Source organism: Canis lupus, chromosome 25 (genome assembly GCF_048164855.1).
Source record: "Canis lupus baileyi chromosome 25, mCanLup2.hap1, whole genome shotgun sequence".
In the NCBI taxonomy this organism is placed as follows: Eukaryota; Metazoa; Chordata; class Mammalia; order Carnivora; family Canidae; genus Canis; species Canis lupus.
Window position 1 is genome coordinate 11,078,638 of NC_132862.1, and position 25,320 is coordinate 11,103,957.

At 38.3% G+C, this 25,320-nt stretch overlaps 1 long non-coding RNA gene across 6 annotated transcripts in view; it reads right to left on the reverse strand.

The window, feature by feature from the left end:
* LOC140617249 (uncharacterized) overlaps positions 1-25,320 on the reverse strand; it is a 326,911-nt gene that overhangs the window by 254,543 nt on the left and 47,048 nt on the right. For 5 of the 6 annotated variants that reach the window (XR_012017475.1, XR_012017474.1, XR_012017476.1 and 2 more), the window contains exon 2: positions 8,286-8,441. This is a non-coding gene — a long non-coding RNA (uncharacterized lncRNA). The remainder of the gene's footprint in view (positions 1-8,285; positions 8,442-25,320) is intronic. The other variant, XR_012017472.1, reaches the window with a different exon arrangement.

A 25,320-nucleotide genomic window follows, 5' to 3' on the forward strand; every position in this document is an offset into this window, starting at 1 on the left:
GACTGAATTACTATTAGATCCCAAATCTAAGTTTCTTAAGTCTGGTCCTGATTTCCCTGAGTGCGCAAAACACTACTTATTTCCATAATGCACTAAGTAGTGCCCCAAACATTTAGAAAAGAACTGACTTGTGGCTGGAGTAAAGGGTTAAATCAAAGCCATTGGGCCAACCTGCTTCACCATAAAGTTCACTGTGTTGGAAGTGGATGCGTGGCTTGTGTTTGGTGTTAGTCTCAGATGGGTTCATTTATTTGCACAAAAATAGTGGGCTTCCTAAGACTTCTCACCCATGTCCTGGTTTTGTTATTTTGTTCATAATTTAGTATTTAGGTATTTAGTTTGGGCTAGTCCTGGTCGCTGAACAAACAAGGCAATGCATGTTAAAAAGTGCCCTACTTATCCCTATCAAAAAAAAAAAAAAAATCTTCCAACTCAACTCATGCCACTAGCTCCAAAAATAACTGCTTTTTCAACCTTTGGGGTCAGAAGACCAATGAGAGTTAAACCCAGCATCTCCTCTTTGTCATTCCCTCTCTGAACTTAGATATACAGACACCCGAAGCATGGGAAAAGCATCACTTGGAAAACTACCTCAGTGGAGAAGTATCACTACATGCGATTTGCTAACCCTAAAGAACATTCTGCCTCTTATAATCAGTCAGCTTAGATGTAAGTGACAGATTACAGTTTTTACAATAAAACTACCCATTCTGAAAAGTTCCTGAATAAGTACTCATGCTGAAGCCTTTATGTCAGAAAAAGGAAGTATTATAGCACGTTACAGATGGTCAAGACTGCAATATGCATTAGCTAGAGACAAGGCAGGAAATCACCCCTCCACCAAAGCCCCAATGTGATAATCATGATGATCCAGCACTCCTGCCAAAGCTCTTAAAATTGTCTGTGATGATTCCTTTAAACAGACATAAGACAATGTAGAAGAGAGATTAGCTTCCTTTTCTTAATTAGTAATAAGTCTTCAACCTATTATATTTGCCTAGCATTTTCCTAAAGCAATTATCAACATCACTTTGTTGACCGCCAAAACACCTCTAGATGGGAAATCAGAAAACCAAATCAAATCTGTCCAAATCCCAAATCTCCACATGTACTAGTGATCTAATCTAGAAGGAAAGCCTCCTGAATGCAGTCATTTTCCTGCTGCAAGTTCATGAGCAAATACAGCATAAAAAGTGTGTCCTTGGGCAGCCCGGGTGGCTCAGAGGTTTAGCGCCAATTTAGCCCAGGGTGTGATCCTGGAGACCCAGGATCGAGTCCCACATCGGGCTCCCTGCATGGAGCCTGGTTCTCCCTCGCCTGTGTCTCTGCCTCTCTCTGTCTCTGTGTCTCTCATGAATAAATAAAATCTTTAAAAAAAAGTGTGTCCTCCCCAAAATCTAGGCCAGTCAACATTTCAGAGAAAAGAAAGTAATAACAAAGATCTGAGCTAACTCCTATTCTCCACATAATAAAACATGGTCTCAGGGGGCTTGGATGGTTCAATAGGTTAAGCATCCAGCTCTTGATTTCAGCTCAGATCATGATCTCAGGGTCATGAGATAGAACCCCAAGTTGGGTTCCATGCCTGGAATGGAGCTGCTTCAGATTTTCTCTCTCTCTCTCTCCTTCTTCTTCTTTCCCTCTCTAAGAAATTCATTCTACCCTTTCCCTCTCTAAGAAAAATAATAAAATAAAATAAAATAAAACATGGTCTCTTTTGAGCAGAACCCCAAGTTGGGTTCCATGCCCGGAATGGAACTGCTTCAGATTTTCTCTCTCTCTCTCTCCTTCTTCTTCTTCTAACCCCCTCTCTAAGAAATTCATTCTACCCTTTCCCTCTCTAAGAAAAATAATAAAATAAAATAAGACATGGTCTCTTTTGAGCAGAAACAAGTTACAAGTTCTCTACCTACCAACATAGTTTTACATAATAGGATTGGAGTCTGAATAACTAAGAATCTGCTTAGATTTGTGTAACCGGCTTCCTTTCCACCACAGTGTCTTAATTCAATCTCAGATTAAGAGGAGTTCTACCCATAGGCGGGTGCTTCAACTTCCCACTCAAAAGAAATTTGATTCTGAAGCAATTGATATCATTAAGTTGAAGATAGAAAATAAGAAGCAAAATCTAAGAACATATGTCATTTTAAAAAGGAGGGCATAAGAAGGGCTGCAACAACGAGTATTAGACATTTTTTATTCCAATTTCCTTGCCCTAAGCCAACTCCTGTGGGCCACGTGTTTAAAGACAACGGCCCCACACACATACACTGCATTATCCCCGGCCCCAGAGACTTCAGTGCAGAACCTGAGTCAACCCTGACAAAGTGTCACTGCTTCAAAGTGGCTCCCCGTCAAAGCCATGCTCTGTACATCTGCAGGTATGCACTTTCTTGGTTGAGGGGATACTCCAGAGGACCCTCGAGCTCTGCTACCTGTGCTGTTTCGAGCACCAGTTTGGTTCATCTGTAGTCCCAGGAGGAAAAGGACAATAAGGGCAAAAGCCAAAGTCAACACTGCGGTTGAGCTTGGAGGCATTTTTTCTAGATACTTAACATGTTCACACTGAGGTTGCGGCAGAGGTGGGGGCCGGGTAGGGGCCTATAGATTCCCCTATAGTTTAATTATTAAATGGCAAATGCCTCCCCTTGTGGCCTCATATTTTTTCAGGTATCTCACCGCCTTCTGGTTTCGCCACAGCTGTGATTGGAAAGGATTGCTCATACTTATGGCTTAAGTGGACACGAGTTATCCTAATATGGAAGACCAATCTTCCCCATCTTCTGTGGTTTATATGCTGTGTTTTACGTCATAGCTAACTGCTGAAATCGTTGCTAAATAACCTTAATCTTTAATACTTTATTCCATTTTCCAGAGAGAATCAAAATCAGATGGCAATGCATCTAAAACCTTCTCAGCTCTAATAGTACGATCTAGGGATACTCTGCTGCGTTTCTTGTGCCATAAACTTAGTAAGTTTATTTTCAGGCAAAAAGTACTTTGTGTTCACATGCTATGAGGATTGTTTTTCCCACTTTCTCTTTTTCTTTTTTATGTTTTCCTTTAGAGTAAAATACCATATGGCAGACACGCATGTACACTGTTTGGTAGATTAATGAATTCCCACTGAGATCACATATTCTTCTCCTCTGGGAGTTTTTCTGCCTGTACTCCACATTTCAGATTTTATACAGTTCTTTCTTGGTAATACAACTTACAAATTGCATGTTTACATCTCTTTCTGGGGTGTGTACAACAGGAACCCTTGGAGTCCATGCTGATAGCACCTACTATGAAAATCATTCAGTGTGATTATTGGCGCCACCCTCCATACTCTAGACCAGCAAACAAGCAGGACCTATGTACAGCCTGTTGTAAAAGTTGGGATAACACCAAATCTGGTTGACTCACTGCCCACATTTTTATTTCTCAACATAAATATTTTTCATATGAACGAACCAACATTTTTCCCCAGGTACAAAGGGCTATTTTTTAATCCTTCTTTTAAAGGGGTAGGAGAAGGGTTTAATGCATATAGACAGCAGTAATAGGAATGCGGGCTTTGCACATTGCAGACTCACTGACCTTTTAGCCTTCTGGAGTTTAACCATTTCCTGATGTCTTTTAACAGTAATTTTCTTGTTGGAAAAGCCCTCTCTAAACTGATAGCATCTAAACAAGCCTCTACCTTAATTGGAAAAATTCTCCCATAAATATTTATGCTGCAGTGCTTAGGCCATTTACTAAACTCAACTGCCCATTATGGGTTAAAACAGGGAGCATTGTTTTGGGTTGCCTAAAGCTTGACATGGTTTATTGGAGGGGACCCGAAGCTGTAATTTATTTAATCAAGCCTCTGACCCCAGCCCTCTGGAGTAGCCAGTAATTGTGAGGGAGAACTAACCCAAGACCGCATTGACTCGAGTCAGTATTATGGGCTGTAAATTCTGTAAGCCTAATTTGGAAGAAAAAAAAAGAAAAAGTACAAAATATGTAGAAATGAAAGTCCTATGCATTTGTTCATTGTACTTTGGTGAAGATAAATATAAGATGAATAGAAGATAGATGGATGATAGATAGAAAGAAGATAGATAAAATTTTAAAAACAAAACCTTCAAAGCAGTGAAGATGAACCATCTAATTTCCGGCTGGTGTGATGTCTCTGTGGCTCCTTGCCCTCTTTATAGTTCCGAGGTCCCGTCACACAAGAACTCACACGGCATTTAATTTAATTTTTGCTTTTGAAAATATATCAGATTTGGGGAAGGTAGGGGTAAGGAAAGGCTTTTGTATTAAAATCTTGTTAAGACTCCTGCTTAAGCACAAATTCTAGATAAGCTGAGCTGAAGATAAAAATATGACTGCTGGTTTTTCTTCCCAATTGTCGAATTCGTATTATTTCTACACCTGAGGTCATGATTTTCAGGAACTACATGATGAGTACAAGTGTGTATTTATACGGTGTGTGTGTGTGTGTATACATGTATGTTTGTGTGTTTAGACAAATAAATAAAAATCTTCTTTAAATTTCCATTTCCAGGTGTAGATTTTCTCCTGATTCCATTTTTGAGTCATGATTAATTTATATGTTTACAATAAAAAAAGAACCTCTTCTCTATTGGCCCTTTGATCGCCCAGCTACAGACCCAAACATCCATTCCTTATTTTGAGGTATGATTTAAAAACGATACTGCAACCAAAAACATACTTTTTCTTTAAAAAATTACCTGGCAAAAAAATAAAATAAAAAATAAACAAAATAAAAATAAAAAATTACCTGGCTACTGCCCTCCAGATTTCTAGTTCAAGAAGAAATTCTAAGTCAAGAATGATAATGATTTATTAAACTATAAATCATGCTTCCTCTTTGTTTAAACTTGCATTTTGTTGAAACACCAACCCCCCCGCCCCCCGCATGTTTTTCTTTAGCCCTCTCGGAGCTTGGCAATACCAGCATCTCTTAATGGCTCCTCTTGTCCTATTTTCCAATAGCAAACATCCAGGTGGGGACCTATGTTAGACATTTAGGCTGGACAGGTCGTTGCAGTAACTGTCCAAAGGGCTTGCTATATAAGAGTATCATGGACAGATGCTTTTTGATACAGAGGTAGCACCTAATGTTTCAGCTTTATTCAAATCAGCTATAAACAATCCTCCAAGGAGCTCTGAACACAAAAGAAAGGGTTAATTTATTCTCCACCAAATAGATTACCTCACCTTTTAATTCAGAAAATCTCTTTGAAGAAGCTTATACCAGGATTCTAATTTTTCCTGTTAAATTATTCATTCCTCGTTCTACTTGGGTGTTATTATCTCTGTCAGAGTGATGGATGTTACAGAAACAGTCATTAGGTTACAAACTACACAGATTTTTGAAAAAAGAAAAAGGTAAAATTATGGCAGAAAAACAAACAATAGATGTGATTGTGCAGGTCTCTCTGTAAGAGTAATCCAGGAGCTGAGGATAGAGATTTCCTGTAAAAGGATGCAAATGTCCCTAGGAAAAGAAAAGGGGGGAATAGATCTGTTGCTGGGCTGGCTAAGAAAAGATGCCTGTGGATAGTGACATTGCTCGTTCCCACCAGTACCGTGCTCCGGAACTTACAGTCCCAGAACTGAACACTTCATCCCACCTAGGGTCATTCCCTTGACAGAGCATCCTATGCTCCATGACCACAGATGGCTCTTTTAATCCTAGCCAGCAAACTCGAAAGTATGTGGCACTGATTAAGAGCAAGCTAGACAATGAAACTAGAACCAGCCCAGAAAAAACTCAGTGGCCACTCGGCTAAAAAATTAGCTTTTTTCCATATTCATAATAATAGCGATAATAGCTCATTTAGTATTTCCTAAGGGCTCATCACAGAGTATTATTATTTGAGTATTATTATCAAGAGTTATTCATTTGAGCCTCTGAACAACCACTTTTACACCCCTTTTATAGATGAGAAAACCAAGAAACATAGAAGTTAATCCCACTGACTAAGATCACACAGCTAATCAGTGGAAGAGCCAGCATTTGAACCTAGCATGGCTCCAGACCCCATGCTTTTGGTTCCAGACCTAATAATCCTCACAACACGTAGTGCTATCGTCCTTAAAAATCACAAGGCCCTCATGCCTGCTCAAAGAAATGTGCTGTGGCACACTCTTCAAATCGGAACTCAGAAGGGACCTGTTTTGTTGGCTCTGACCACCCTCAGTCCATGAAAGGCATCGCTGCGGAAAGAAAAGCTCAAAATCAGTAAGGACGATCTCCAGATGCTGTCTCTGAACTCCACTGAAGAGGATCAAAACATACCACCCCAAAATATGCCACTCTGGCATATTATTTTGAGCTGCAGGCAATTGAGAAAGAGCAGATACAGGAAGGGCCCTTCCTACCTAAAAGCAAAGCAGGGCATAAATTTCCAGGGAGAAAGGTGCTCTCCCTATTCTGGGAAGAGAACATTCTTATGACCAGAGAAGAGGGCCCATGCCAAGAGGAGTCTGTACAAACAAAGCTTGTTAAAATAACGCTTCTCATCCATTAGTTTCCTCCATATATTGCCTCCTCACTTTTCCACACTTTACTGGCCCTAGCCCAAACCCCTTTTTCCTTTGTCTTGTCCCATCTCCATAATTTATTGCTCTTTGTTAAATGGTATATAAGCCTCCAGGTCTGACCGTCTCTTTGGATGTTTTTTTTTTCTTTCCTCTTAAACTGTCATTTGCCCACTTTAATTTGTAGTCCCCACGCACAAAACCGAAGAGTGAACAAAAGTCCTTTCTCCCCCTACCAACCCCTCACATGAGTATGAGTAAGTCTATGTATGACCAGAAAACTTAGATATTGAATGTTCTGGTTATCTGATTTACCAAATGTCAGCATATTTGAACTTTGAGATAGGCAAGGACATTAAAACCATATTGAGTATAATTTGACTCCTTGGATTCAGAAAGTATTTTGGTATCTTTCAGTGCTTCAGTGTTGTCATAATGAGCAATTATCATTTTTTATATGTAGTACTTTAGACATACTAGGGCTGTCTGTGGCATTCTCTAGATGTTGCTTTTCTACAAAATAAATTCCCCATGTCATCTTGATATAAAAAAAAAAAAAACTACTTCCTTCTCTCCCCTCATCCTGACTGAGCTTGCTCATAAAACGCAGTGTGACTCAGTTGCTTGATTCTTCCTGAGTCACCCAGTGTCGTCTCCTAATGCATCGAGTTCTACCACTCTCCCTTCTAGCACCCTACGTGCCTTTGCTCTTGACCTTCTGGTAGGCCCCATACAACATTAACGCGGACCCTCAATTCTGGGTAAACTCAACCACATGCTCTCTTGCTGTATGTTCCACATTGTGAGCACCCCCAACGAAGGCCAAATGAATCGTTGTTTCAGACTCTCTCACCTTAGCTGGGTCCTTTGTTCATCTTTCTTTACTTTACCACACCAATTGGTGTTGCCATTCAGTTTTATGTTTTCTTTTCTTTTTTTTTTTTTGGTTTTATGTTTTCTTATTTTCTACCAGTACTTGAGCGTCTAGTCCATGCCAGCGTCCTTAACTAATCATTTTCACAGAAAAAGAAACCAAGACTGAAAAATCTGGTAAAGTTGCCCACCATCACGCAGCCAACAGGCCATGCCAGGACTCACACCCTAGTCTGTCTGCACAGCCTGTACTTGGAATACTCCCCGCACAGTGGAACCCCATCTTGCATGGATCTTTTTCACTCAAGGGGCCCAGTGCAAGCCCACTCATCATTCTGGTGCTCAACCAAAGAAATGGCCATCTGTTCCATTGCTAGCGGAAAAGCTGGATCTGTCAGACTAATTGAGAGACGGGACCATAGACACAAAATTGTGTATACTGTACTTTATGAGAGACTTAAGGGATTCTCTTTTTAAGTCCCTTTGATGATTGTGATTTTTACTTTATGTATCAGAACTGGACTCCGAGTAATGTGCTCCTCCACTACGCTGTCACTGCTTCAGCACTGTGGCCCCAGCTGCTTCAAACCAGAGCCCCCACTCCATGCCACAAAGCTACCCTGGGCTCTTGTTACTTCGACAGATGATCTCTGTAACCAAACTACCGGATCAAATAGCCCAGAATGAACCTCAGGACTTCCTGCCACCCACACCCTGAAGTACCTTCCCCACCCCCACCCTTCCTTTTCCCTAGTCCCAGAGGAACACATTTTCTCCCTCCCCACCTTGTCTCCTGGTCAACCCCGGCACTTCCTGTTTTCTGCTACACCTGCCCTCTGTCCTCACAACCATCACCTAGTTTGACTCACTTTGTGCTACAAGCATGCGGAGATCTCACCTACTGCCCAGCATCCGGCTATGTTTTGGTATCATGTTTAAGACACTGCCTTTGTATAAACCCCGACTCCACCACATAGCTGTGTGATCTTCATCTCTGCGCTTCCATTCTCCCATTCAGGAAACATCTGTAACAGAAGGACCCATTTCAGAGCTGCAGGGGTTAACCTAGACAATCTACGCAGAGCTTTTACTAAACACTCGATAAATGTCAGTGATTATTAACAATTTGATTCCATCTTCCTCCAGTTCACCATCTTCTCCTTCACTCTCTCTTCACTACCCAACTTCTTAGAAGATTAGCAGACACAGATGTCTGCACTTCTCCCGCCTTCCTCTCCTCCACCCTTCACCATCTGGGGTTAAGTCTCGCTGCTCTGAAGCAATTTCTTTGGCAGCTGCCCATGACGCTTCATCACCACAGAGGATGATGCCCAAACCTACATCCCTAGCCCTTCCCTTTGAGCTGAGTTAGCTTCTGAGTCAGTCCACATTTCCCGCATCAGCAAAACACCTTTATGTCCATCTCACAGATACCTTAAAGCCCTGACTCAAGGCTCACCTTCCACTACATACTTATTCCTCCATTTTCCTTCTTTATCTTGGTTCATGGGATCATAATCTTCCGGGTTTCAAAGGTTTGGAAATTTGGAAGCACCCTTCCCATCTAATCGTGTTTCAAATGTTAATCCTCCCTCGGAAATGTATCTTCCTCTCGTACTTCTCTTCCATCCAAACTTCTCTGGCCCAGGTCCTTTCTAATTTCTGCTAAAAGGTCTTTCTACCTCACCCTTCAAATGTTTCTCCTCTGTGACAAGAGACAGATCTCCCTAAAATACAGATTTCATTGTGCCATTTCATAATCTATAATCTTCAGTGTTTCTCTAGCACACACACAACTAATCCAATTTATCAAATTTTGTTCTGTTTCCACTACCAGATACTTTTAAATTCTTTATTACCACCATTCCCCACAGTCTATCTGCACCTGCACACGTGTCCCAAACATGTCTTGCATGTCCCCATTTCTCATCTTTGCTGTTTCCGGCCAGCATAGCAGAGAGGTTAAGGACAAACTCCGTAATCAGATGGCCTGGGTTTGGATCCCACCTCTACCGCATATGGATTGTGTGACTTTAAGCAGGTTACTTGGTTTTCTTAATGGTAAAATAATGTTAATGAAAGGACTTAATCCATAAGATTGTTGGCAGAATCAATGAAAAAATATAGATAAAGCATTGGAGCAGCATCTGACACTAACAAATCGCTTTATATCATTTGATATATAGCTACTATGCTCTTCCTGCTCATGCTTTTATTCATCTTTTTAAATACAAACCCCACCTCTTTAAAAACTGCCAAATGTATGGGAGTTTTAAAAACATATCTTCATTGATTTATAGCTTAACCCAAGTGAGATTTGGTAACAGAATCTCTATGAAACTGATTGTTGAGATTTGCTCTATGGCTAGTTCACTGTTCACCCTATGATTTATTTTACCTATTTTTTTTATGCTTTACACAAATGGTGCCATTATCTACATACTCTTTTGTGTATTCCTTCTTTTGACACTAGCTCATTAGTGTAACATATGCTTTTTGGTGTGACTGTGTTTCCTTCCTTTTTATTACTGCACAGAATTTCATTATATGAATACACCACGTTTATCCATTGCTCTGATGATGGACATTTGGACATTTTCTAGTTTGAGCATTACAATGAGTGCTGCTATGAACATTCTTATATATGTAACCTGTGATACACATAAGTGAGCTTCTTTACTAGATGATGTCAAAGCACTTCCGAGAATGATGGCACCAATGTATACTTCCGCCAGCAGTATATAAATGTTCTGATTGCTCCACATTCTTGCCAAACATGGATTTTTTAAAAAAATTTTGCTACATGGAGGCTGGGTAAATGGTATCATTATTTTCATTGCCTTCATGATTAGAGTTTCAGCAATCTAGAGTTTCAGACATTATTATGTCTGTTCTTCCATCTTTTCATTTTCAAACTTTCTGAATTCTTTTAATTTATTGAATTTTGTTTCTTCCTCAGTCTGGCAATTTCATCTTTTGACAACAACAAAAAATCAGCTCATATGTATTTGTTATGATCCCAGATATATTTTAATTCATTTCTACTTTCTTATTTTTGTTCTTTCTAAATTTTCTGCTTTTTCTGTTTTTTTTTTCCTTTAATCTTTCTTGTATATTTTTGTGGAATTTTTTTTTCATTCTTGTCTCTGCCCACAACTAGTTTGAAATTATACACTCTTTATTATTTTAACCATTCACCTAGAAATTTTAACATTTGTATTTAATCAAAAAACCTCTAATTATCATAATATTTTAGTTATATCACTATTGTGCCCACAAAATTAAACAGTATTGTTCTTCTTTATACAAATGGTTCTTGTTAATTTGTCTTTCTTGCAAAACTAGGGTGTATTATTAATCAAAAAATCCTTCAGTGTTGTCTAAAAAAACTTCTCATGTGATTCTCAAGCTTGAAAGATAAGTTTGCTAAGTATACAACACTAGGTTGACATTCTGAAGACAGTTTTCTTTGTTCTTTTCATTTACACTATTGTTTCTGAGAAGTTAGATGTCACTCTGTTTCTTCCACAGATATCCTGGCTTTTCTCTCTATTTTTAAGGGTTTTGGTTTTGACTTTAGTATGTTTTTGATTTAAAGAAAGTTAATACAAATGTCTTGATGTAGATTTCTTTTAACTTGCTTGGAACTCTGTGGACTCTCTGCTCCTAAGGATTCATAGTTCTTTTATCATTTCTAGATAATTCTCAGACCTTATTATCTCAAACAGTACCTCTCTACATTATCTTTGCTTTTCTTCTGGAACCCCAGTTAGACATTTTGTTACATCGTCTCACTATATCTTTCATGCTTCTTGATTTCTCTTTTATAATATCTTAACTCTTCCTCTTGCTACATTCTGGATTTCCTCAAATATCTTCCTGTTTATCAATTCTCCCTTCAGCTTTGTTAAATGTTTTGTTTAACACCTATCCTTTCATTGGGTTTTTCATTTTAATTATATTTTTTTATTTCTACAATTTCTATTTGAATCTTTTCAAATTTGCCTATTCATTCCTAAAAATTCTTGTTCTATACTTCAAATATATTCTTATTTCTCTAAATATATTAAATATACTAATTCAGTCATCATAATATCTAATGTCTTTGTGGGTCTGAGGCTGCTTTCTTTTTAAGTTGTTTGGTAGTTTTATGCTTTTTTTGTTTTGACTACTTACGTTCTTGACTGCTTCTTTCCTTGAATTTTACTATTTTGTTATCATAAACATATGCTCCATAAACTTCATCTATGGGAATTTTTGAGGTCCAGATTTTAAAGGTACAATCCTTCAGAGGAGGCTTTATATTTTCTTCTTCCGAGCATTCTTGGGACACTACCAACATAGGGTCACTTTATAATAAATTCTCAGCTCAAGGTATCTCAAACACAAAAGTAGCATGAATTTGGCCTCCAAATCTCTGCGATGCCCAGCTGAAGGGAGAATTTTTCCTTTCTACCCAGAGTCAAAGTCAAGGAAGGAATTTTTATAGTTCACCATTTCCCTGACTATAACTTTGGACATCTGGACTTTTTTATCTCTAATCTGGTATTCCTTCTAGTATTTCTTCATGACCCACATTTATCAACAAAACCAATGCTTTAAGTTATGGGGAGACAGTAGATGATTTTAGAGGAATAGCTGATTTTCACCACTGGCTTACCTTTACGAATTTGTACTTCTGCTTTATTTTTCAGCCTCTTAGGTTTTTCTTTACTTTGTTTCCAGCTCAGCAATGCATTTTGAATATATATTAAAATATTTTAATGAGAATTTTTAGGTATGCGAGACCCTTAGAATTTCTAGTCTCTGATAATGCTTGAAATAGATGTCCTCTCAGACACAGAGCACTTTTTCAGTTATTTTAAAGAATCTATAACAGATTTGCTTAGGTATTATTTGAGTTATTTATCTGTGTGTTTGCCTCTCACAGAAAAGCATGTAGAGTTCCTGGAGGAAAAGAAACTTCTTATTCAGTGTTTCCTCTCCCCAGTTACAGGAGAAGGCTTCGCCTTGAGTAGATGCTCCATAGATGAATGATTTAATGGCCTTATTCTCTCTCCTGAGCTTCCATAGAAGATTTGCTTAGCACAGAGTACTTATCACACTGCAACAAACTGTTGGCATTTCTCCCTATTCAGTACATTAGAGTTCCTCATAGGATGATCTTGTTTTATTGTCTTTACATTCTTAGAGCTTACACACTAAATGAATGTTGACTCAGAGTCTCAGTCTCCGAGATTGCTATGTCAGGCAGAGAAAGCAACTGTATTCATTTCAAGAATGACACAGTCAAGCAATTCAGGTGGGCTGGGTCATGCCTGCCAAAGCTGAGACAGAAAAAAACTGAAAAGTAGTCTCTGTTGTCATCTTTTCTGAGAATTCTTATCTTAGGGGCCAGCGACCAAGGGAGAATAAAAGTAAATTAATTAATTTTAAAAAAAATTTAACAGAAATCAAAACCCTTTTCTTCCTATTGTAAACTTTGATGAGTTTCCCAAAAAGAAGATCTAATCCTTCTGTCATCCATTCATCTTAGGGAAAACAGATGTTCAGTACTTTAGCATCTTTGGTTAAGTTCTGTAAATGAGCTTAGACTGACAGTGTTGAAATATCCGAGTATGTGCTAGAATGATAGTCTCTTATAAAACTTCATAAATAGGCATTCGGATCTGAAATCTTCAACATTTTCTTAGGAAAATGTTCCTAAGACTATAAGTGCCTTGCAATACTTCAGATTTTATCAGAATCTTATTTTGACCTACTGGAGGTCATTTCAGTCCACAGAATGAAGGTCAAGGCCCACCAAGACAGAGACATCCTGATTCCTAATGAGGCTCCAGTGAGTTTCACTTGGGGGGTCCAGACTGCTTGAACTGGGCTACTCCCTTTTCCTACATGCCCTTTTTGGGCAGATCAGCTCTAGCATGTAGCCTATGACTGCCAAATGTGTAATTTGCTAAGAATTCAGTAATAGTCTCCTTGACCTGTACGCTTTCAAGCTTGCTCTGTTGCCTTCTACCTTCCAGTCTATCCTTCATCTCTTCCAGAAGTTGTATCACATAGCCTGAGTTAACTTTTGATTTTCCACCTCTGAAACAGAAATAATCATCTTTCCTACTGTCTACCTCAAAGAGATGATGTGAGGCAATGAATGCTTTGAACACTTCAGAAGAAACTATATTAAATAATTTCAAAAGTGAAGTGACTAGTTATTTTTTTCTCTAAAGTTCTTCAGGATTTCCATAAAACTTACTGGTATAGCCTGAAAACATGTGTTCTGTAAAGAGGGATATAAAATTTGACCTCAAAATTCATCTTCAGTGTCATCTCTTCTCAAAAAATTTATGACTTCTCTCACAATTTAAATCTGATAACTGCTCTTTGAAATGAGAAAATTTGTCATTTAAAGGATGCTTACTAAAAGCCAAAAACATAGTGTTAATGCTTTACATGCAAAGTCATGTTTCCATTCATTTGTCTGGTCGTTAAATATCAAATATTTAAAGTACATCTGGTGTGCCAAGATTTGTCCTGAACTAAGTTTATGGTGACAAACCCACTAGATACACAATCCTTACTTTCCTTGAGCTACTGTCTAATGAGGAAGATAAATACTATATAGATACAACAGAATGTATAATTACAAATTATGACAGGTTCTGGGTAAGAAAATAATAGGCATTTAGGAGAGAAGGTAGCAAAGGGCTTTATTTACATTTTGGGATGAGAAATATACTTGGGCCAAAATCTCAAGGATGAATCATCAGTAGTGCTGTAAATTAGGGTGTTAGAGCATTTCAGACAAGGAACCAGCATGTACAGAGGTCCTGAGGCAGTAAAAGCTTGGTGTACTCCAGGACCTGGAGGAAGTGTGGCTGGTGTTGAGGGAGGGAGGGAGGGAGGAAGAGGGTAGGAAAGATGAGCTTAGTGAGAGACAATAGGAGAACACAGTATGATGCTAAGGAGTTCTACTTTATCCTAAATGATTTCGTTATAAATATATCATATTAAGTCCTCACAAAACCTTTTGAGATGAATCTTTCTATTAGCTTCACTTTATAAATGGGGAACTTGAGGCTCTGAAAGATAGAGTAATTTGCCAAACATTACACAGCTAGTAAGGGTCATAAGCAGATGAGAAAACTTAAGTACAAAGTTCAAAATCCAAGTTTAGTCTCTTAAAAATGACACTAGTCTGCCTCCCTTTGTTGCCAGAGAACGCTGTGCCGATTGTCATTATAGTTTTACATCCCTGTATTTCAGCACATACATAATAACACTATATTTTAACTGATGGTTTATGTTTTTATTTTCTGGTAGACTAAGCTCCTTGAGAGAAAGAATCAGATCACTGCCTGGAACATAGTAGGACCATACCCTTATCTAATGAATAAACACTACCATCAGATGAGCCATGTTGGAAAGACTTTACGCTACTCAGAGTCAGATCTATAAGGCTTAGACTTAAAAAAAAAATAGGGGAAACAGAGAAGAAAATCTAACTTAGAAAAGAACTTTCAGCCAATTTCTTATGAATATTGATAAAATATTAGAAATAATTTACTTTGTTTTGAGAGATTTTTTTGGTAGGGTAGGGAGTGATTTTCTCATCCTCAAGAATTGTAGATTTGAGAAAAGTGATACAATTTCAAGGCATTTTAACAGAAAATCAACATGCTTTAACAGCATTGTTAATGTTCTTCCTCCAAAGTACTTTTTCACTGCATGGAAATAGTCCATTCATGATGATTTCAACCAAATACTAAAAAATACTAACAACTCAAACTGTACTTCATGCAAGCTAGTTTTTTTCAGCACTAACACTAGCTAAATAAGTAGCTAAATGGCATAGTATAACCATATTGCTATTTACTGGAGCTATATAAGTACTCCCTTGATAGTTATTCATTCACTTAATTTATAAATTTAATTACATTTTTATTGAGTGCTTACTATGTGCTAAGCATTCTTAACCTCATATATAGCTAACAAGGAATTGATACACCCAGATTCATGCTGTTCTTTATTAAACTGCAGGAACTAGTCAATATGTTATTCATCAAGTCATGAAGGCCTATGACAAAATGAGCTCAGAGTATCTTAGAATGGAGAATTCCAGAAAATACCTACCACAATTAACTTTCTATGGTTCTCAGCCAACATCTCAGGAGATTCTCTTCTAAAACTTCAAACTTAGATTTGTAGCCTTTGCTGTTTGTCTTCCCCAATGGTCGTGCTCAGATGGAGTGTGGAAGAAAGCCCAAACTCAGGGAGGCAGTGAGGGTGGGACATTTATTTTATTATATGCCATTAAATGTAAGTATACAGATTCATTACTCAATTCAACTTGGAACAACTTATTACAAGCTATTACATTTCCCTTCTAATCCCAAATTTCCTCCTATCCCAAATATAAACTAGAGATCGGTCTCTCTCTCTCTCTCTCTCTCTCTCTCTCACTCAATGTCTCTCTCTCTTCCTACCTCTTGTCCAATCAGGGAGGAAGCCAGGCCATCTCTTTGGTTTTTCCATCTGTTTAACTCAAGTTTAGGCAAGACTAACCCTCAGTTTCCTAATTTTTTGAGCAAGAGTACCCTCCAGATCTCCTAATTATAGATATGGATCTCTTTCCTGGACAATTTCTCCCTATGTAGGTAAATTTCCATCCATAACTATCCCTTTGATCACATTTCTAGCTGATTTGCCTATTCTCTGCTGTTATACTCTTTTCTGAATCATGCTTCATTGCTACAACACATGACAAATCACTTTGTTTCTGTGATGATTCTTTTAATTTCTGCCCCATAAATCTCAGCCACCAATCCACTAGGATGATATGCAAATCATACTTATATTCCTGATTCCTACATATACTGACTACAGTGCTATGTGTGACAAGCAGTCATGTTTTCTTTATAATAAAATGTAAATGTGTGAATATGCAGTGTTATAAAATAATATTTATTATTTAAAAACAACATACTATTATAATTGTGTGTACACACACACACACACACACACACACACACACGCTTCTCAATAAACTGGAAGTTATACAGAATTTTCACCTGACCTTGACGAATAGGTGGCAGAAATGGCCAGTTACCTACTCATTTAATGCACTTAGGGATAGAATAAGCTCAAATAAAGACTATCTTTCTGGGGATCCCTGGGTGGCTCAGCGGTTTAGCGCCTGCCTTTGGCCCAGGGCACGATCCTGGAGTCCCGGGATCGAGTCCCACGTCGGGCTCCCAGCATGGAGCCTGCTTCTCCCTCCTCCTGTGTCTCTGCCTCTCTCTCTATGTCTATCATAAATAAATAAATAAATATTAAAATTTTTTTTTTAAAAAAAGACTATCTTTCCAAGCTTTTCTTGTAGATAGAGGCATTAATGATATGTAAGCAGAAGCACTTACATATCATTGGACAATATTTCCAGGATAACATGCTTTGCCCTTCTGCTTCTGCTCTCTTCCTTCCTGCTATTTGACAGCCTGAAGCACAGATGGAGTATGGCTGAGCAGCCATCCTATGACCTTGAGTGGAAGCCTTCTACTAAGGTTTTGGCAGGGCAGAGAGACAAAAAGAGGATGAGTTCTGGTAACTTCATGGGATGACAACAAGGGCATGGGAGAGCCTGCCATAGGACAATGCTATTTATTAAAGTCAGTGTAGTCAAAGCTTAAATGATATTCCTGACCTATCCTGGGATGTGCACATGTGTGTGCATGTGTGTGTGTGGCATTCCTAACTGATGTGTGTATTAGTATGTGTTTGTGTGTATGCACACATTTACTACTTTGTTTGAAGCACTTTGCATGAATTGTATTACACAATAGGTATAAATCATTTAGTACAGAATATGACACAGAGCAAGCAAGCAGCCTATAAACATTAATTATTTCCTTTAATCCTCTCAACAACCATAGAAAGCATGAAGTATCATCACTTGCCACAGATATGGAAACAGAGACTTAAAGAGGGTAAGTAACATGCCTTGGATGATGCAGTTAGAAATTTGTAGAGTTGAGATATGGACCCTGGTCTGTCTGATTCCAGAAGTCAAGGTCTTAGAGGCAATTTACCCTGCCTCATCCAGCACGACATGGGATCTCATGCTTGGAGAGAAGCCAAGCAGTCACTCTGCATGCCGGAAAGACACCTCCATTACATGGATTCAAAGGAGAGAGCATAAACTGCGCATAACTGGTCCCATGGTAAAGTCCCACATCTGCCACTTGCTGGTTTTGTGACCTTAGACACCGCTCCCAGTCTCTAGAACACATTTTCTTCCCCTTTACAGTGAAACTTTGACTTGATTACATCTATGGTTCTTTCCAACCCCAGCATGCCATCCCTCAATGATTCTCTACGGCTACATTATTGGAATAGCAAAGAAAAACAAAACTTGGCTTTGAGGTTTGAATGGTATAATTTGATCTCTACACACTCCCTTTTACATTTTTTTTTTAAGTTTTTCTTGCCCTGTAATACGTAGACAGTTTAGCAGACTCTGGTGAGCACTTAGGAAGAGTTGACCATATTAGTACACAGTAGGAATAAACAATACGGGGACCAAAGGGATTAAAGGCAAGAAAAGGACAAGGAGAAGGACAAAGTAGGAAGGGCTTCACTTTTAGGGGATGAAGTAAAGAGAACCAGCATCCTGACACAGAATTATCTAGTTTCCTGAGTCTTGAGTTCTACCCCTAATGTCTTCTTCACTACTTTTCCCCTCTCCAAAGGCAGATACCTAAAAGATGAGTCCTTAACCGCAGTAAGGACAGATGGAATTTTGAATTAGAAAGGCCCATGTCTGTCCCAGCTCTGCCATTTGCTAGCTTAGTGACCTTAGACTCTGTCCATCTGTTTGTTACATGACTTCAATGAGTTATTCAACTTCCATTCCTTCTTTATGACCTGAGGTTAGCAATAATCGTCACCTCACAAGGTTGTTGTGTAAAGTAAGACATAGTGTGTCTAGAAGCTTAGAACAGTATGAGGTTCACAATGGATTCTATGCAAAGGTTTAGCCATATGAACCTAAGTCATATTCAGTTGTTGAGCAATTTTACAAAATCAAGCTTTAAAGAGCGCATTGTTGCTGTCATATTTTATGTGTCCAGAGGAGACTTTGCAAACATTTCATAAATGTTCATTGCTGAATTCGCTAAAACTTCTGAGTCAGGCATCAGAGGCCCCAAGATTTGTAGAGTCTAGTCTGGTAATAGTTTTGTGGTTTTCTTTTTAATGGTTGTTTCAGTGGTAGCTTGTTGTTTGCTTAGTTCTGAAAAGTAAGCTCCACTCAAAGACTCAGATTGTTATACCATTCAAATTTATTTTAATGTGATTTGTAGGCAGACAGACATGAGTTGGGAATTTGTCAAAAAAACTTGCAGAGTCTGGGCAGTGGTACTTCACTTGGAAAGCATTAGCCAAGAGCCAGATAAGCCAGCTGGCCTCAAATTTAGATTGTAACTTTTCTTTTCTTATGTAGCCTTTAAATATCTAAATATTTGGATTAAATTCGTTGGGATTATCATAAACACAAAACACTGATCCATCATGCTAAAGAGGGACAATTGTTGCCATTCCCATATCCCTCATATCACATAATTTAAATGTAATTAAAAGTAAATTTTTGAGAAACTTAGCCCTTTTAGAAAAGAATCAACAGGGAAATTTCACCTAGGCTGTTTCTCTTAACATGCTACTGGGCAGCTGTTAGTTTCAAATAAACTCAATACTAGATTTGCAACAGATGTTCCTAGCACAGAACAAAGCAGAGAATTGCTGAATTCTTTACAAAGAAAAATAAAACCTGAAAACTAAATTGAGATATAGCAGGGCAATCATTAACATGAGGAATGAAATTAGGCAAATTTAAAAAGTAGTTCAAATGTTTCTCAACTAAGGGGCAAGATGGAAGAGCTCTACAGTCAATTTAGCTTTTTTCCAATCAACAAATATTTCTGAATTTCACTTGGTGCTATTTCAATTTGCCACCATCTTCTTAAATTATATATCTGGGCATGTTAAAATTACAGCTTTTGCCCCCATCAATGCTTTCTGCTATATAAAAATCTCAGTATGCTGGAGAATCATCATTACAAACTTTCATAGATCAACAGCCACAATTTCTTTAACTTTGTCTTGTGTCTATATTACTGGGCTTTTTGCTATTGCTGTTGTCATCCAAAGTTTTGACTTTAAAAGCAAAATCTCAAGATAACTAGGTATCTATGGGTAGAAGGCTGAGTTATCTCTTCTCTCTTATCCAACTGTACTTACATGTATTTACTTGTCTATAACCTCCACAAGATTTTAAAACCCCACAGTCCAGTGACCTTGTATGTCCTGCTCTACCTTGTTATCCCAGACCCCAAGGTAACAGAGGACACTTAAAAGAGAGAGAAATATTTGTCGAATGTTACAAGTTGAACACAAATAGACATAAAAGCAAGGAAACAAACTCATTTTCTTCTTTGCTCATCTACCAAGTGACAGGCACCCAGTGGACACAAATGCCGCAAAGGAATCTAAGGATCACAGTTGAATTCAATTTCACTAAATCTAGAGCAGTTGTAGTTCCCCTTCTTTGTCCTAAACAGAAGAAGCACCCAACCTATTCTTATCCTTGTCCCCTAAAACAAAAGATTAAAACTAGGAATTCACTAAGTAAATATATTAAAAGGACCAGATGTAACTAATCACCTATTGCTAATATAACACAAAACTATTTTTTTAACTGTCTTCTCCTTTCAAATATCTAAATGGATGCCTATGTGGCCTTAGGAACCCAGGCCATAGAGGTAACCATTGTAGGTGATTTGGTGAGATACAGTATGGGGATTTAGAATGTGGACTCAAGGCCAGAACCCTCCACTTGCTACCTGGATGACCTGAGGCAAGTCTTACAAAACAATGTAAACTGGAGAATAGCATGGTACCTCCCTCATAAGAATGTGGTGAGCATTCAATGGTTCAAGTATATAAAATACCTAAAACAATACCTAAAAACAATGCCTGACAGATCATAAGCACTGGTGTAAGTTGTTTTTTGTTTTTATTATTACCTCATCATCAAAACTTCTTCTTTTTTTTTTTTAATCATCAAAACTTCTGTACCTTAACTGACCCTTTCAGTTGTTTGATCATACTCCAATTCTATCTCTGGTCCTGGCAACACTGTATCAACCCCAGGCTCCACCATTATGCTTTCTTCCAAAGTCATTCATGAGGCCAAGCCCAGTTGGATAAGCCTGCCTGGAGAGCAGGCAATGGAGGCCTGACTTCCTGTTGCTCTTTCAAGGGAGATCCAAGTCACATTTCCTATTTCCAGAAGAATGACTAAGATCTCCCAGAAATTTGAAGTTGCCGGGGGCGGGGGAAGGCAAGAAATGGTACAGCAAGAGTACAGAAGAGAACCTAACAGAATTCTGTGTGTTCTCTAATAATATCAGTGAATTGACTGCAGTAACTCATTCATTGCAAAGAGTATTTTATAGGGAGAGCATGAGATAAAGCTGAAAAGAATGAGATAAAATCACATGCATTTATTCCATTTCCTTCCTCTAGAGTTTTTCTAGAGAGAACTACCATTTTGAACTAGATATTTTGAAATGCTCTTTAACAATAAAAACCTAAATGCTGAATAAAATACAATTATTTTAAATCCTTTGCTGAGGATATATAAAAATTAGAAAATTCCCAAGCCCTTAACCCCCGCTCACCTCTCTCTGTCTCTCTCTCACACACACACAGAAAGAAGCAAAGAAAAAAAAAAGGTGTGGCTATCCTTGGGAGACAATGCCATCACTGGAAACCAGACATGGGGGTCTTCATCACCAGATTCCACATTTCAAAATAGGACCTACTTACTGGAGATGAAATATAATGAAAATCACTACAATGTTTTCATTTTTTTTTCCTCTGCAAGCCACCCAATATCATTATACATCATTTAATGCATAAGTCAAGCCTATGTGTTGGGGAGATTAACTGCTTATACTCAGCTTAGTGGAATTCTGAAGGAATGAAGAAGGTGACTATAGGTGTGGTTGATGACATACCACCAAGAAAACTTAGAGGTTAGGAACTCAGAATTCTTGGGAGCCTTTTTCTGCCAAGGAATGTGGGTGCAGTACTAAGAACTGCCAAGTTATACAGCTGAAAGGTCTAAGGTCGCCTTCTAATTTGGTGAGATAATATTCCCACAACAAAACCTCAAGGGCAAGTGTGAAGTTTTACCTACGAGATTCAGAAATGACTATGGATGACCAAATACAAGCCACTTTACCCAGGTATGCCCTTACCTCTTAATAAAGTGAAATGTCCACTCAATTTACATATCTCCATGTATTTTCATGCCAACAGCTTTATTAAATCTCTTGCTATGTTTTTATTCTATTTAATATTCTGGATTTTATTATTGATTAGCAATAGATTTTATTTCTGTCTAGCAATCTATTAGGGGAGGGCAGGTCAATTCTTATTTCCCTTTATATTATATCCTTTTAGATCTAACAATGATTTTCACACAATATGCATTCAAAAAGAGTTATTGAACTAGAAAAAGACACAATGTTGTTTGTCTTTTTTTTTTTTTAAATCATAGTTGGAGTCAACATTCATGGTCAAAATAACATTAATCCAGAAATCTTCTTTACTACCTATCTGCAGTTACCTCTCTCCCTTTTTAGTCACAGGCACTTCTTGATTGCCTAGTGATTGTGGATGCATTAAATTATATCCCAAGCCAGACAGTAAAATATGAATAGCCGATAAAATTTCAAGAGTTTAGTGAGGCATAATGGGCCCAATTCAAGACTGAAACTGGGCAATTTAAAGACCTTGTTGGGAGCAAAGTGTTCATTCCTGTGCCAAACCCTAGCCAAGGGAACTGCCCCTTCTGGACAAGCTTTCTCCCCTCTGGAGACTCCTTTACTCAACCTAATTTGACTCAACTTTGGATAAGTTCCAACACAAATATTCCCACAAAATATAAGGCTGAGGGAAACATCTCAATCTTTTTAGAATTAAGTCGCCTGACTCCTAGTTTTGTGTCTGTTCATTTGTGTCCATCAGCACACAGCACACTGCCCTATGCATCACTCACAAGAGCATTACTCAGGTGGAACCAAAGGGAGACAACACTGCTACTTCATTCACCTTCTCAGTTACTTGCCAAAACTTTTTTTTTTTTTTTGGAGGTCCCAAATGTCCTTATTTAATGTGTTGATGACATCACACTTGAGGGTGGCATGGCTGGCAGGACATTAAATAAATTATATTTTATAAGGTGCCTAATGCGCTAATACTGGGAGGGCTAAGTTGGGCTCTATGCCATCAACGTTCCTATCTGGATCTCAGAAATGAACCAAGAAACTTAGAGAAAAATTATTCCTTATTAATTTATTCAGCATATTTCACTACCGTTCTTCAGACAAAGAAGATTAAGCTACAAAAATAATATTTACTATATATAAGACCCCACACCAAGATAGACATATAATCTTACTTTCTCTAACATAGGAAGAAAGAAGTTTTCACTTCTGAATTTAGGGAGATAAGAGTGAGATCTTCTAAGTCCAATCAGAAAGTGCAAAATATTATTGTTGCAAATATTATAGAAGTATTCAGTAATCATAATAATTTGGTATAAACAAGTTCAGTTTAATATCACTAGTGATTTCATGTAGTTATCATGCACCTTCTCATATCTGGGTGAGAAGAGCATTCCACATCTGTGGTAGTCTTTCCAAAGACCCATACCAGTCTAATAATGAGTGTTGTCTGATGTTTATCAGACTCAGAACATTATACAGGCAGTTGGCCAGTACTCTTTAAGGTCATGTAAAACAAGGAAAAAACAGAGCAAAAATCACAGATGAGGGCATCTGGGTGGCTCAGTTTGTTAAGTGTCTGCCTTTGGCTCAGGTTATGATCTAGGGGTCCTGGGATAGAACCCTGAGTCTGGCTCCCTGTTTAGCAGGGAGTCTGCTTCTCCCCCTTCTCCGGTTCCTCCCTCCTGCTTATGCTTTTTCTCACACACACACTCTCTCTCTCAAATAAGTAAAATAAAGCCTAAAAAAAAAAATCACTGACCAAAGTAGACTAAGGAGACATGACAAATGCAATGTAGTATGCTGAATTGAATCCTGGAGAAAGAGAAAGAATGTTAATGGAAACGATAGTGGAATCTAAATAAAATGTGGATTTATTAAAAAAAAATGTGGATGGCTTTTAGTTGGGACTGCCCCAAAGATATCGGAAATAAACAAGATAGATAGGGATGCCTGGGTGGCTCAGTGGTTGGGCACCTGCCTTTGGCTTGGGGTCATGATTCTGGGGCCTGGGATTGGGTCCCGTATCAGGCTCCTCATGGGGAGCCTGCTTCTCCCTCTGACTATGTCTCTGCCTCTTTCTGTGTGTCTCTTATGAATAAATAAATAATTTTTTTTTTTAGAAAAAAACAAACAAGATAGGCATACATGTAAAATTTTTAAAGGAGGAAATGCAATATTCCCTTTTGTAATCCACATCAGTGATCAATGTAGCTATTATGAGAAGTTTAGATTTTTTAAAAAGATTTATTATTATTTAGAGAGAGAACACAGGAGCATGGAGGTGGGCAGAGAGAGGGAGAGAGTCTTAAACAGACTCCAGGCTGAGCACAAGGCCAACACAGGGCTCAACACCAGGCTCAATCTCATGACCCTGAGATTACAACCTGAGCCAAAACCAAGACTTAGATGTTCAACTGATGGTAGCCCTCGGGTGCTCTAGAGAAGCTTGGATGTTTTATCTACTCATTCACTCATTCATTCATTCGTTTGACAAAATAAACACTGGTACCTGTCATGAGCCAGGCCATCCTCCAGGGCTAGGAATATAGTCGACTATTCACCAAGATAAAGGAGGTCCCTGCCCTCTTCTATAACCTATATGCGTTTTGGAGCTAATTTCCCTTCTTTTGTTATCAGTAGAAATAGAAATGTTGTATTAGTCTGCTCAAGCTGCCATAACAAAATACCACAGACCGGATATTGTAAGATCAAGTTTCTGACCAATTTGGGTCCTGATGCGTGCTCTCTTTCTGGCTGTGGACAGCCACCTTCTCACTGTGTCCTCATATGGCCTCTCCTTGGTGCATGGGTAAGGGAAAGGGATGATGAGGGTTGGGAAGGACACACTGATGCCTCTTCTTATAAGGCCTATTGGATCAGGGCCTCATCCTTATGACCTCATTTAAACTTCATTATTTCCTTACTTTAAATACAGCCACATTAGGATTTCAACGTATGAATTTGGAGGTGACACATACAGTCAGTCCATAATAAATTTAAGAAATGATAAACTACTGAATAATCTGAACCCCAAATTGAGTAAAAACTAGGGTAACTCAAAAAGCAGAAGGCAGGAAATTTTAGATCCCATCTTCCTTCTGGGTTTCTTTTAAATCCTGCAGAATTTTAAGAAGTATAGCAAAGTCTGCATTTCACACAACGTATGGGAACTTCTGCTCCAGCTGTAGGCTGGAGCCAGATCACAGAATTGCATGAAAATAGAGGATACAAGTCACCTGAGCATTTTTTAAGGATCAAAAATCATATTAAGTTGAGACTACCGTCTAATTTGAAGCTTGCTTCAGTTGCTTCAATTTAAGCTACACACATATTCCATTTCTCAAAGTTCAGTTCTATTTCTAATGCTGCTTTCATTCACCGAGAGGAGAAGAAGAAATCTAAATATGTATATGGTAAATGCAACATAGATCTGGCTTATAAAAGGCTTTAGACATATCCAAACCTAAGCAAAAATTGAAAGGACAACAAAAATCAACACAAGAAAATAGCTCTGAATCTAAAATGCTCCTAGGCTGAAATTTATGATATTGCTAGA